The sequence below is a fragment of the Anopheles arabiensis genome, chromosome 3, assembly GCF_016920715.1.
Source record: "Anopheles arabiensis isolate DONGOLA chromosome 3, AaraD3, whole genome shotgun sequence".
Taxonomy (NCBI): Eukaryota; Metazoa; Arthropoda; class Insecta; order Diptera; family Culicidae; genus Anopheles; species Anopheles arabiensis.
Genome location: NC_053518.1, coordinates 78,404,843 through 78,417,447, shown reverse-complemented (window position 1 = coordinate 78,417,447; position 12,605 = coordinate 78,404,843). Strand labels below are relative to the sequence as shown.

Here is a 12,605-nt window from a genome sequence, read left to right as displayed (position 1 = left end):
TTTGCAGTTATTTTTACCAAATTTGAAGTTGACCTACATAGGACACTTCTTTTTCTGCTGACCGTTGTATAAACGCTTCAACTTTGCTACATTTGCAATTTAAAACAAACACTCTTAACTAATGAAATATAAACAGTCGATGGAGATTAACGTAACATTTAAAGCACCAGCTTAACGCTACAGTTCAAACAATTTTAGGCACTGGAGGCTTTTAAAATAACTATGTTTGTCAGCTTGATTTTTCGCAAACCAACTTTGTCCAGGTTGCGATTTATATGTTCAAATTCAAATTTAAATAATGTTCAGTTTAACAAAATTCACCTTCTTACAGTAATTTAGCTACATTACGTCGCTTGGCATAAACTAAATTTGCATGCAAGCGCCACCACAAACAAATCAACCCGTCATTATACATGCAAACTTCCTTCTCTTCCCACAAGTTCACACGGAAGCATTTCCAATCGCATGGAACCATCAGCTTCCGACCAAAGAATGCAATTTGAAGAGTGCCTCAAAAACAGACTGAGCCGTCCAATATTCTCAGGAACTGCGGCACATGCGGCTCCGCGAAAGATTCCTTCAAATGTCTCCCCCGTGCTAGGCACGAAAACCCCGCACAAAGTCATCAAACTTCACACCGCGGCGACGACATCGACCGCATAAATGTAAATTGAATTCGTGCCGTTTCATTAACGTTATTCGAAGGTGATCTGGTTCACCTCGCACGTACGCTGATGCCTTGCGAACGGAGCTGTTTGCAGGCCGTGAATCGTGAACATACCTACACATATTGTCTATTTGCCAAGTGTAAATGCCATGGCAACACGCGTGTACACGCGGCTCCGGAGGGCAATGACTGGTGGTTTGGAGGCAACAACAAAATAAACACAAACATTGTGCCCTTAATCAGCACCGACGATTGAAACGAACGTGTGTATTCGTATCTGTGTGATTATGCATCTGATTGTATGTTTGATTTTCTCCATACACTCATTGGAAGCGGCAAGCAGGGCAAAACGGCGCCGTTTAACGTATACCTTCGCGTCGTGTTTGCGCGTCGAATGTACATGAGCAGTCGAAAAACACATCCCTTCAAGAGCAGCACCCCTCTAGTTGATCGATTGGCCTACTGGCAATGGCCAACAAAATGGTCGGATGGCCCACTTGATCATGTAACCGTAGCGCAAATCAAAGCCAATGAAAACAAAAACCAAAAAAAAAAAAAGAAGAAAACATAATGCACCTTTAATCTAATTTTTCCATTAGCTCACATCATCGCCGTTCTTCAGCTGGGGCCGTCGTTTGTTTTCTGCTCCGCAAACTCCGCAAAAAAGGCTCATCATCATGCCCGAACAATCATTATTAGCATCATTATCGCTCTGCCACCGACTTCACCTCGGGACTCTCTGTTTGCTCGGCTTTCAGCATCAACACAAAGAAGCTCGTGTTGGCAAGTTGTGTTTGCATGCCGACGACGAGAAAGCGTTCAAATTTGCGTGTATTCACAGTATTCGCACGTTTCTCGACGGAGCAGAGGTTACGTGAAGACGACTCCTACTCAAAATAGGATGCCCAATGCCCCGCCAAAAGCCGCAAACGTATCGGTAGCACAGTCGAAAACGATCCGATCTTGGCGCGAGAGCAGATGAAAGCGAGAGACACAATAATTCAATCAATCGCGTCGCTGCAGCTTCGGGCCACCGTTCGATGCCACCATTGCGCAACGGTTTCGATCGCGCAAAGCCAAACAATGCTCCCGGCGCGTTGCTTATGTTTTCCCAAAAGATTGGACCATGTTTGGACCATCACACGCTGTTTGTGGCCCATTTAAGGCGGCAGACTCCGATGATGAAAAATGTTTTGTCCAATTTTGGTCACTATGTCTTGGGACAGCAAGGAGAGGTAGAGAGAGAGTGACCAGCGAGAAGATGGTACGGATTAGGAGTGGAAGAGATAGAAAACACTCTGTCACAACACTGCAAACCAAAAGGGTTCGCAGCGAGACGCGTCAGCCGGATACATAAACAAGCAGATTAAACTCCCATAACACTTAATTACCGTACTTGGCGCAGCGGACCGCAGCTCATAACCGGGCCAGGGGTGTGTTGTACGTCGCCGCGCGTCAGCTGCTTGCTCCTGGTCACGGCACCAGCGATTGCAAACAACCGGTTGAACCCACAATTAAGCAGTGCTAACGCCATCACCAAACCACGCTATCACCCCAACGATTGAAACTCCAAGCCGTAGAGCACGAGGAACAACATCATTGCCCAGGGGGGAACTGGACCTAGTGGCTAGTTTTGACCCTTCCAGGAATGGATAAAGAAAAGAGAGGGCGCACAACACGCCGAAATCATGCAACCGTATCCAGTTTGCACCATACGCCGGGCCTGGTTTGCGACGCGTGTCTATCGCGCCCGGGGAGAAAACGGGAACCCCAAGGAACAGGGCCAAACGGGAACGTGGCTGACCAACCGTGGCCCGAGAGTGAAATAAAACCCACCGTCCCATAAGGTACGTCCGTTCGAGGGAGAATTTTCGCTGCAAGAAGTTTTAGGTTCTTTCGCTTTTACCCAGAGCGAAGTACCGGATGTTCCGTTCTCTACTCTAGATGGCCATGACTCATCATGATGTTCTTCACGTAAACATAAAAACATAGCTTTAAGGTAAGGCACAACTTTGAAATAGACGGGCGTTGGGTGAGGTTAAAAGAATAAGAAACAAACGACGCATTCAATGATAATAGGGCTGTGGGCGCTCAGAAGGAAAGACTAAGTGAGCAATTGCCGGGAATGAAGCGTAAGTGAAAAGCGATCTAGCAAATGAATAGGTCCTCTGCTGGCGAAGAGATATGGCACCTTTAGAATAGAGGTAAACCTTTCTAGCCATGAAACGAGACATGGTGATACGTTGGAAAGCAACATAATCCATCACTTAAAGCCTCTATTTATGGGATGTTGCATTACGCTTTATTATGGAACAGGGTAATGAAATTTACCATTATGATGGGTGCGTCTTTAAAACTCCTGCAATAATTCTATCCACCAGCACACTGTCTAGCTCGTCTAGAATGCTATACAATTAGAGCCGTAACGAACAGAAGGGTTCTGTTTCAGATTAGGCCAACCATTTCCAGAAGAAGATATCTCTAGCAGAGATGTTATCAATTTCTTTCTCTGCCTAAACGGCTCCCTTGATTGTGTTTCGAGTTTTATGAGCAGCAGATAACCATTTTCATTAAAACAATCATTGTTTTTCATCTAGCTCAATACGAACCGAGATATGTTCAGCCTAAATTGGTATCTACTGAGGAGTGCATCGGCACACCAGCATTGCTTTATGACTCAATTGATCCAATCCAAAGTCCGGCTGCAGCTACGGGACCCGCACCCAAACACGCACAGTGTGAAGTGTGACAATCTCTCCAGCACTCAAACCGCTGCACCAACACGCAGAGAAAGCTGCTTCGCTTACGTCAGCAAACTGACACTAATAGAGAAGCGTTACAGATCCGGCGCTAAAACGCGTTCCCTTTATTTTAAATCCCCTCGCGAGCTGGCTTAACTGCACCGCAAAACAACGCGCGGTGCGATGCTGTGCCGGACATGTATTTTTAACCCCAAGCGCTTAATCGAATTGCTCTCGGGGTCGTAAATATTGCCTTCGCGCATTGCCCGAAAGCGCGAAAATTAAATCAGCGATGGGCGAAAACAGGAAGAGTAGTTGCGGAAAAAAGTAAAACAACAAGCAACACAAAAACATATACACCACGGATATGCTCTCTAATGGAAAAGTGTTGAAGATTTAAATTATCCACACGTTAGCATCCTATTCCCAGGTGAATTTGTGTTGTTGTTATTGCCCGGGGGAACTCTCGAAGGAATGTAATGCAATTCCCGCGAAACACATGCGATCGGAGAGGTATAAAAGGTTTACTCTGTTGCGTGTCTCGGACTGTGCTGTGGTGTGGCGGCTTTTCGTGTTCGAATTATACATTCGCCGGGTGATCAAACGGGATGATGATGATGATGAGGATTCCGCGTACCATGATGACAGAAGCGAGAGTAAGAGTCACAGTAAAGGAACGGTTTCGATTAAGCTAATTGAAAACAATCATCCATCAACTCAAACCAATTGCGACTCAGATCATTTCAGGGCCACAGAACTCACAGAGCGGGGTAATGCGGGTAATGTTTCTAGCTTGTTTCTATTTTTGCGTCCTCTATAGCGCCATAACTGGGAATCGCTTCCCCTCTACTGGAACTCGGAAACCAGTACGATTGCATTGAGAGGTTGCCCGTCGCGACCAAGCGATCCCGAAAGTGGGACGTCCCACTCCGCGTGGTGAAGCTGGTTCTAGTTCAGGGTAGCGCTCATGCGCCCGCTGGACTCTGTGGGATGTCGTCGCTATACCGTGCGGAATGTATTAGACCGAGCCGCGGAAGATTCGTTGCATCAAGGCCACGATTGCAGCCCGTGCACATTCCCATCAGCCCAGAACCGGAATCGGACGCCACTTTCGCCGGTTTGGAATTGTGAATCGGACTCGGGAGCTGCTGGACTTCTGGGATCTGCCGAAGGAGCGCAGTGTACATATATATGGGTCACCTGGTTTTAGTGTTAGCGCGTTTCATTTCGCGCTCCTTCGGTGCTATTGGTGCCGGGGAATAGGGCAGTTAATGAAAGTTCATTGAGAACTGGTCGTATTGTTGTTGTTTGTTCCCTTTCCAAGGTATAGGTGAGTGGGCGATGTCCAATTAGTGGCACGAGCCTGTACTCAAACTATCTCAAACAGCAACCATACTATCGTTTCAAGACGACCATAAGAAATAAGGCGTGAACGTTATCTGTGTTGGGGTCGTTATGCAGGCACAACCACCAATATCTTGTTAAGAGATCTTAAGATATTCATGAGACAACGAACCCGGACTCATCCAAATTTTAGATCGCATATTAATTGCACTTTAAATCGCGTTCCCTTTCTTCGTTCGTGTCGACATTATTAATCGACTCTCGCTTGTTCAAAAAAAAAAAAAAAAAACCAGTCCTGGGATCGGAGGCATTGAGGTGGAATATTAATTGATTACAATTCCTTTCCATAACAAACCTCTACTATACAAAAGACGTCTACTGGCTTGATGAGCTGTGATTTAGGCAAGAAAACACAGTAGCATTCTTCAACAAAACCTCCAACCCGGTTGCTCTGGAAGATTAATCGGTTCGGCTATTTGTCCGGTAGGAAAGTGAAACAACTTCCCCAATCCGACGCATAATGCCAACTTTCGCCTGTTTCCAGCATTTGTGGTGCGGTTTGGGATCAACACGCTACGGTAAAGTCAGTGCATTGTCAAGACGCTTAGATTTGACAGATTAATTGAAATTTCTGCTTTGGACGATCAAACCGCCCCCCCCGAACAGAAGGTAGAAAGAGATTGTTACGGGTCTGGAGCGGAAACGGTGCTCGTTGGAATTCGAGAGTACCTCTTAAAAGTGACGAGTTTGTCTTGCTGTAGTTACCCCTTCTTGAGAATGATGAGAAATTATGGCACTTTTCCCACTTCACTGCGTGCTTCTTTGCCGACCCTTTCCCGGCACAGCACGTTTACAGGAAGAGAGTAAAAGTGAGAAACACCTAGCCAAAAAAGGGAAGAAAGTAACCAAACACCTTCCCCCCCATTATACCTTTGCGCGGATCGAACATTAAGCGTGAACAACGAAATCAGTTCCAAAAGTGCAATCAAAGAAAGGAAATACACCCGGTGGTTTGTTATTCGAGTTCGTCGCTTACGGGGTTTCTTCTCGCGGGCTCTTCTGTTTTGGGACGACGACGGCTGGAACACATTAGCGAAACATATATCACCCGGACCGGATGCAGTTAAGCTGCACTTAGTAAGCGTCAAGATCACTTTCGGGTGGAGGAGAGTGAAGGAAAAGGCGGAGATTGAAATAAGAAGAGATTGCTAGCAGTGCTGCTGCCGTTACCTGATCGAGATAGTATCTCTGTGCTCCCACCAGACAACAAAAAAGCCAAATTTCGAATAAACTTGCGAATTGACGTTCAATGTACATAATGTTCTTCACTGCTCAGGGTGTAATCATTCGATTGGTGTGGTTTATTTTTATGAAAGGGAAAGTTTTCGATGACAATTATGCTTGCGTGAGAGCTTTGGTACATGAATCGTTCAATAATTTCGAGATATTTTGATGACTTTAAATAATTGAATGTAATGCTCCGTGATCAATTAAAAAATATCTGTTAAACACGATCGACTGTGACAGTAAAACACAGTTGAATTAAGATTTCAAACGCCTTCGAAGTCCGAATAAAAATTCTAAGTCATTCCAATGTAGCTCGGTCGCAACAAGCGATATAAAATCAACGAAATGACACTAACAAACGAGGTTCCTAATTATTTTTTCTAAAGCATATAAATCAAACAGTAATTAACACCAATGTTCACTAGCAACACCAAGCAGGCTGAGTCGTCAACTATAATTTTACGAATCAGATTAAAACAAATCATGATCCTTCTTCACGGTCCACTTTTTTCGCCAACAAAATTTAGCATCAAAATTTCTGCTAGTTCTACACCAATTTTCCAAGAAAAGCAGACTTAAAATTAAATAGCATCGGCTGCCCGTAAGCACTGCTTTGGCCGTTCACCAGCAATTTGCCGATACACATAAACCGGAAGAACTGTCAAATTGGGCGATGGATACGGTGAAGTCACGCCACGGCGAACGCGACACCGAACGACGAACCTGGGACACAGACAGTTATAATTAAGGTCTGGTGCGAAATTAGCGACCGTTCCTAACGCAAACGCTAGCTGTGTGCGGCTGTTCGTGCTTCGTTTGTTTGGAGGACTTTTATTGTTCGATGTCTTTGCATGTGGATGTAACGCGCGCGACGATACGCATCGAATCGAATGCTCGTTTGCTGGGATCGTTTCCTGAAGTCTGATCACGTTGATCCGTTGCGTGCCGCTTTGGCCAGTGTCACTGATGTCTCTATATACACTGTCGGTGGGGATTTCCGAGGCCGGCTTACGCGATTGATCCAGACGCGAAGTAGCGATTTCGTTTCCAGGGAAGAAACAAAGCGACCACAGGTTGAAGCATCGTTGATGAAGATAGAGTCACGAGTTATGGAGCAAAATATGAACTACTAAGCAGTAAATAGAACATAAACACGTATATCATATACGCTACACATAAACACGTATATCACAATAAGCCTTCCCTGCCCATCTAGCGTCACCTTAGAAACATTTCAACGTGTACGTGTCGATCAGTTGCTGAACGATTGCAAACGCTTAGCGCACGCGCTGAGCTTCACCGGAGCACAAACTTCATTAGTCATCGGAGCTAATAAGCGAACCCGGTGTGCCCGGTGCTGCTAGAAAGCAAACGTAAACAGTTTGCAATGCGACAAACACACGGGCGAAACCTTCCATTGGGTTTACGTCACCCCCAGTACAGAGACTATTGCTGTGGCGGGGCAGCAAACCGCAGCAGAGACGATCAGGTTCCGGCGTCGTCCGGATAAGGTCAGATGAGTCCCGCAGCAACACGTGACACACATTCGCGCCCACTCGTGTGGTGGGGAAACCCCGAACGAAGCTTCCAGAGGAGTACCCAGTGGGCAAAAGGGTGATAAACAGAATTTGTTTGTTTGCGTGTCTCTTCGCACAGAATGATTTCCAATTCACGAATATAGAATAAGTGGAGTGAGTTCAAAGACCTACCACCTTCTACTAGTGTGACGCTGTATCCGATCACCTTCAAAGGTGAACTGGCCCTTTAGTTTGCCTCGCTCTCGGTACAAAACCCCGCGATTAAGGTTACACGACCGACGGAGAGTCAGGCGCACCAACGCAACGGCGATCGGTGTGTTTTGAAGCTTGTTTTCGTTTCACTGCCCACCGTACAGGAATACTCCAATGGAGAGACCGCAAAAAAGCGGGACACCGTCTGGATTCACGGTCGCAAAACTAAAAACATTGTAAGTCAACAACAACTTATTCTTTTTTTTGCAACGAAAGTTGAAGAAAACAGCAATCACCCCACATCCTTTTACTATAAACTGTCAGCTGAGGTTAGGATTTATGGCGTCACGTCATACGCTCCAAAAACCGGTCTTCTTCTGACGGATAGGTTTTGCTTTTTCGCTTTTTCTTTTTTGCGATTGATTTAAAAGCGACGGAGAATGGAGTTCCACAGTGCGGGACACGAACTCGAACGTCTGGATGCGTCCATGATTCATCACACCCGCAAACGGTTACAGAACCGGAACAAAACACCCCAAGATCCTACGTTCTGTGGGGATTGAGAAACTAGATCCCGCGGCGAAGGCGGGAACCGGACGTGCTACATTACTTGCTGAGCAGGGTAAAAGCAAAACAGATATTCACTTTCTTCCCTTCTACCTGTTGGAATAAACAGATATTAATAAACATTTATTTACAGCATGTTTGTTAATTCTGCTATATCCGCCAGACATCGGTTGACGTAAACCGGCAAAACAGGGAAGAAAAAAAACAAAAAAATCGACCACTGGAAATTATCGATGGTTTTTTTACGACGCATTCGTCCTAAAATAGTATTATTTTCTCATTAAGGTTCCCGCTTAATGAGCCATTGCTCAGCGGTAATGGTACGTTTCAAGGGCTCACACTCCGCTTTATTGAATTGTTTGTTCTGGTGACCGTGATATTCAGACGCTATCGAACGCTCCCCAGACGTCTGTTGCTCCAGCGGATCTAAGGCAGAGCGCCGTCAGGAGGAGATTGGGTTGTTTTTTTGCGTATGCACACCACGCATACGAACTAGAATACATTATCGCATTGGAAAGCGGGTCAGCATAAAATCATGCTCTGTTTCAGGCTGGAAAGTGGGAGCGGTTGTGTACAAAAAACAAATGGGGAAGACTAAGGTCTTAGGTAGATTTGAAACATTTTGAGCTAAAAAAGAGTACGTTAAGACGTACAATAAACAAACAAATAAACAAACATAGCTCATTGCACTTGATGGCGTTTAAATCCTAACATTGGAAGCGATTACAAAAGTGAACATTTGTTACATTAAAATAGGGAATTAGGAAGTATGTTCGATCCATCGTGTATAAAGAGCATAAAGTTTAACATAACATTGAGAAATGTACGATTGATGTTCAGAACTAACAACAAAAAGCTTTAAACACTTTCCCTACTCACAATTACATCCCCAAAACCAGCTCAAAACAATGCAAAATGGTTAAACTATTCCATCTAATTAAAAGAACAATGTTCCTTCCCTCGTGTCTGGCTCAGAGATTTGCCATAAAGCCTTCAAGACCTTTCCCGGGTCATCGGAAAACAACACTGGTAGCACTGAGGGAGGGAAAAACATCACTCCAACAACGAAACGGGCCAAAAAAATCATTTCGTACTACATTTATCCCGTTGCAAACGCCTTTCCCTCCCACTAAACGGTTGTCCACCGAGCCGCGCAGTTGGTCCACGCAGGCCGAAAACGGGGCCCCAAAACCACAGCACGCAAAAATGTCCGACTCAAAAACCAACCACACACATAAAACAAACGGTACCACACAGCGCCAAATAAATGTGCTAATGTGCGGTGCTGTTTCCCGGGCGCTGTCGTCTCTTCCCCTTTAACACACACAAAAGCTGGTGGCCACGGAATTACCACTTTTCCCACACATGCACGTTGCAACGTACAGTCGCAGTTTGGGTAGGATTTGTGCCTTTTGTCCTATATGCAGGGAAAATAAGGCAAACGATCAACCAAAAAACAACACACACGATGCACACCAACGTTTGCAAAACTCCACCTAACTTCAGCTTTCTCCTTGTGCGTCCTTCCCCGAGCGCCGTTGTTGCTGACGATGACAGCTGAAGTTGTTGCTTTTCCGGACAATTCTTCATAGCCACAAACCCATCAGGCTCCAGACCTTCGGTGCCATCCTACCGGAATTCGTTACACGGGAAAATCTGTCCAGCGAGCTGCAGCTGTTTTGATATGTGTGCACTGTTGGCACTACTAGTAGAGGCACGGGAAAAAGTGCCACTTTTCTTCCACAGGCTTTTTCCACGACAGCGCACAAACAGATAAGCGCCGGAATTTCCCAAGCCCCTTCCCTTTCTCTCTCCCTCTCTCTCACTGCCTGAGAAACCGTAGGAAGGAAACATTTACTTTCCGACAGTTGTGTTGGGTGTCATTTTGAGGTTGATTTGTTTTCCAACTGATGACATTCTGTACCTTCACACACTATTTATTTCTTCAGCAGCTTTACTTTTTCTCCTACTTTTCCTATCCACTTTACTCACACATCAACACACACGCATAACGAGATTCAGCTGTGTTTGTGTGTGTGTGTTTGCGGCACACGTTAATTTGATGCAAATGCAGCAGGCAAAAACAAAACTAGCACACGCGCACACACACACTGTGCCTGCTCATCATCAGCAGCAGCTGCAACAAGTTGCGTTTCATTGCGGATGCACATTGCACACACGCAGACGTATATCTCTCGCCGCCTGCAACACACTGATTATTCAAATGCCATTGAGGCAAAGCGGCTTGTAGGCGGGCTTCGTGTAGGTTTTGAGGTCTTCAAAGCGGGGCAACTATTTTTCACTCAACTGCTGCTGCTGCTGCTGCTGCTGCAGCAACAAGCCACTATTTCAAATGTACACACACAAACACACAGCTGCAGTTTAATGCATTTCTTCACCACACTTGCAATCTGTGTGGCTGCTTCTTTCTACACCATTCAGATGCTTTACTATTTACTTTTTTTGAAAAGAAATTTTATTCTCTTTGCCTAGGCTTTGTATCATTAGCTTTTGCGTGACGTTATTTGGCAAAGTTTAAACGCCTCTCGCTTTCCAAGACCCGACGGCCACACCCAGCAACTTGCCAAAAATCACCCAAACCCCATCCCTGCCCAGCCCTCGGGACATTAACGGCAATTTAACACTGCGAAGCACCCTTCGGACACCTCTTCCGCTTAATACCTTCGTGCACTAATTTTCCACCGGCTTTCGTTGCAAGCAAACCCGAACACGCACAGAATCGGGAAGAAACACTCGCGCACGCACTACAACACGCCCGCCAGGGCTGAAACATCGACCGTAGCCTCGTGCCACCAATTATTAAAACTTTCGTTGATGCACCAACCAAACTCCACTCCAATTATAGCACACACTTGCAGCACACTTCGCCTTTCCTTCGTCTTCCCTGGAGCGGGTTTTTTTATGGTTTCGTTCCGATTTCGCAAATCAAACGGGATGAGACAAAACGAACACACCCCGCGGGGAGGGGGTCGAAATATATGTGTCGTTTAGGCGTACTAAGGCACCGCTTGAATCTCCGCACACACTGTACAACGCAAGTAGAGGAACTTGAATGTGGCACGCAATCGAAAATTTAAATCAGAATCGCAACACTAACCGCACTACTGGCAAAAGCAGGAAAACGGGAATACTACTAGTGGTGAAGTGTGTTTTATTTGTTCGTTTCGGTAAAATCGGATTTGTTGTCGTATTTTGTTTTTTCTCTCTCTTTTTGTTCGGGATTTTCACCAAAGCCACAAAACGGTAACACAAACGGGAGACTGTTGACCAGTGTATCGTTGGTAAAAGTTCAAAAATTAATTAGTCATAGCCCGGGCGTGACACAATTAATCGGGATAACCAAGGAAGCGGGACAACCCGTCCTTGACGTCGCTGCTGACGTCGTGTCCTCGGGATAAAAATAATAACAAAAAACAACGAAACAAAAAAACGAAACCGCGAGCGAAACCACGCGCGATCGTGCTTTCGGTCTGTACGGTGGCGTACGTCAAGTCGAACTAAGCGCGCACACGCGTTACGCTAGCGCACTACGTTACCCCACCGTGGGCCGTAACGCTACCCTCTCTACAAAGGGTAAGTCTCTCAAACGATTCTCTCGCGATTTACGCTGCACTACACTCATAAGCAGCGTACGATAAAGCGGGATAGAATGAAAACATCGAACTAAATGTTTCAGAGAGGGTGATGGGAGCGAATTCAACTTGCTCTGAGTATTTCACCCCCTCAACGTGGAGTGGTCGCTGTGCGATGCATTTCGCTCGCTCTCTCTCTATCTGTCGTCTCCGAACTTCTCGACGGATGTTTCCCGGTTGAGCGATTTCGTCCCGGGTGTCATATTTCTTGCGACCGCGGGATGTGATGAAAATTTATAAGGGCCTACCATCGCCACCCCTTCCACTCGGCGACCACTGACTGTTTGTGTACAAGCGGAACATCGAAACAAACGGGAAATGACAACTGGGAGAGGGAGAGGCCAGTTCCGGCCATAAGCAACATGGCATAAAGTACTCGCCCGGTTTTGTGCTCTTGCCGTTTGGTACATCGCACAAAGGAAAATGCAACGGTGGAGGGCAAGTAGCGAAAGTGTAGTAGTGAGAATGGGAGACAGAGAAAGAAGTAAATGCTTCTAGTTATGCTGTATTACACGAAAGACTTGAGCGTAAAGCAACGAACCTTCAACAATGTGCGTTAAATGTTTAATCATCAATTGAAAAATGTTAAAAAAAAGTTAAAATGAGTAACATAAAA

The 12,605-nt window shown here is 45.7% G+C and overlaps 1 protein-coding gene across 6 annotated transcripts in view; it reads right to left on the bottom strand.

Annotated features, from left to right (window-relative positions):
* LOC120902967 (IQ motif and SEC7 domain-containing protein 2) overlaps positions 1-12,605 on the bottom strand; it is a 192,718-nt gene that overhangs the window by 81,067 nt on the left and 99,046 nt on the right. For 2 of the 6 annotated variants that reach the window (XM_040312087.1, XM_040312091.1), the window contains exon 1: positions 11,019-11,838. The exons of the other annotated variants lie outside the window; for them this stretch is intronic. The gene's annotated coding sequence lies outside the window, so the exon portion shown is untranslated. Of the gene's footprint in view, positions 1-11,018; positions 11,839-12,605 lie in introns of those variants that run through there. 6 annotated transcript variants of the gene reach the window in all.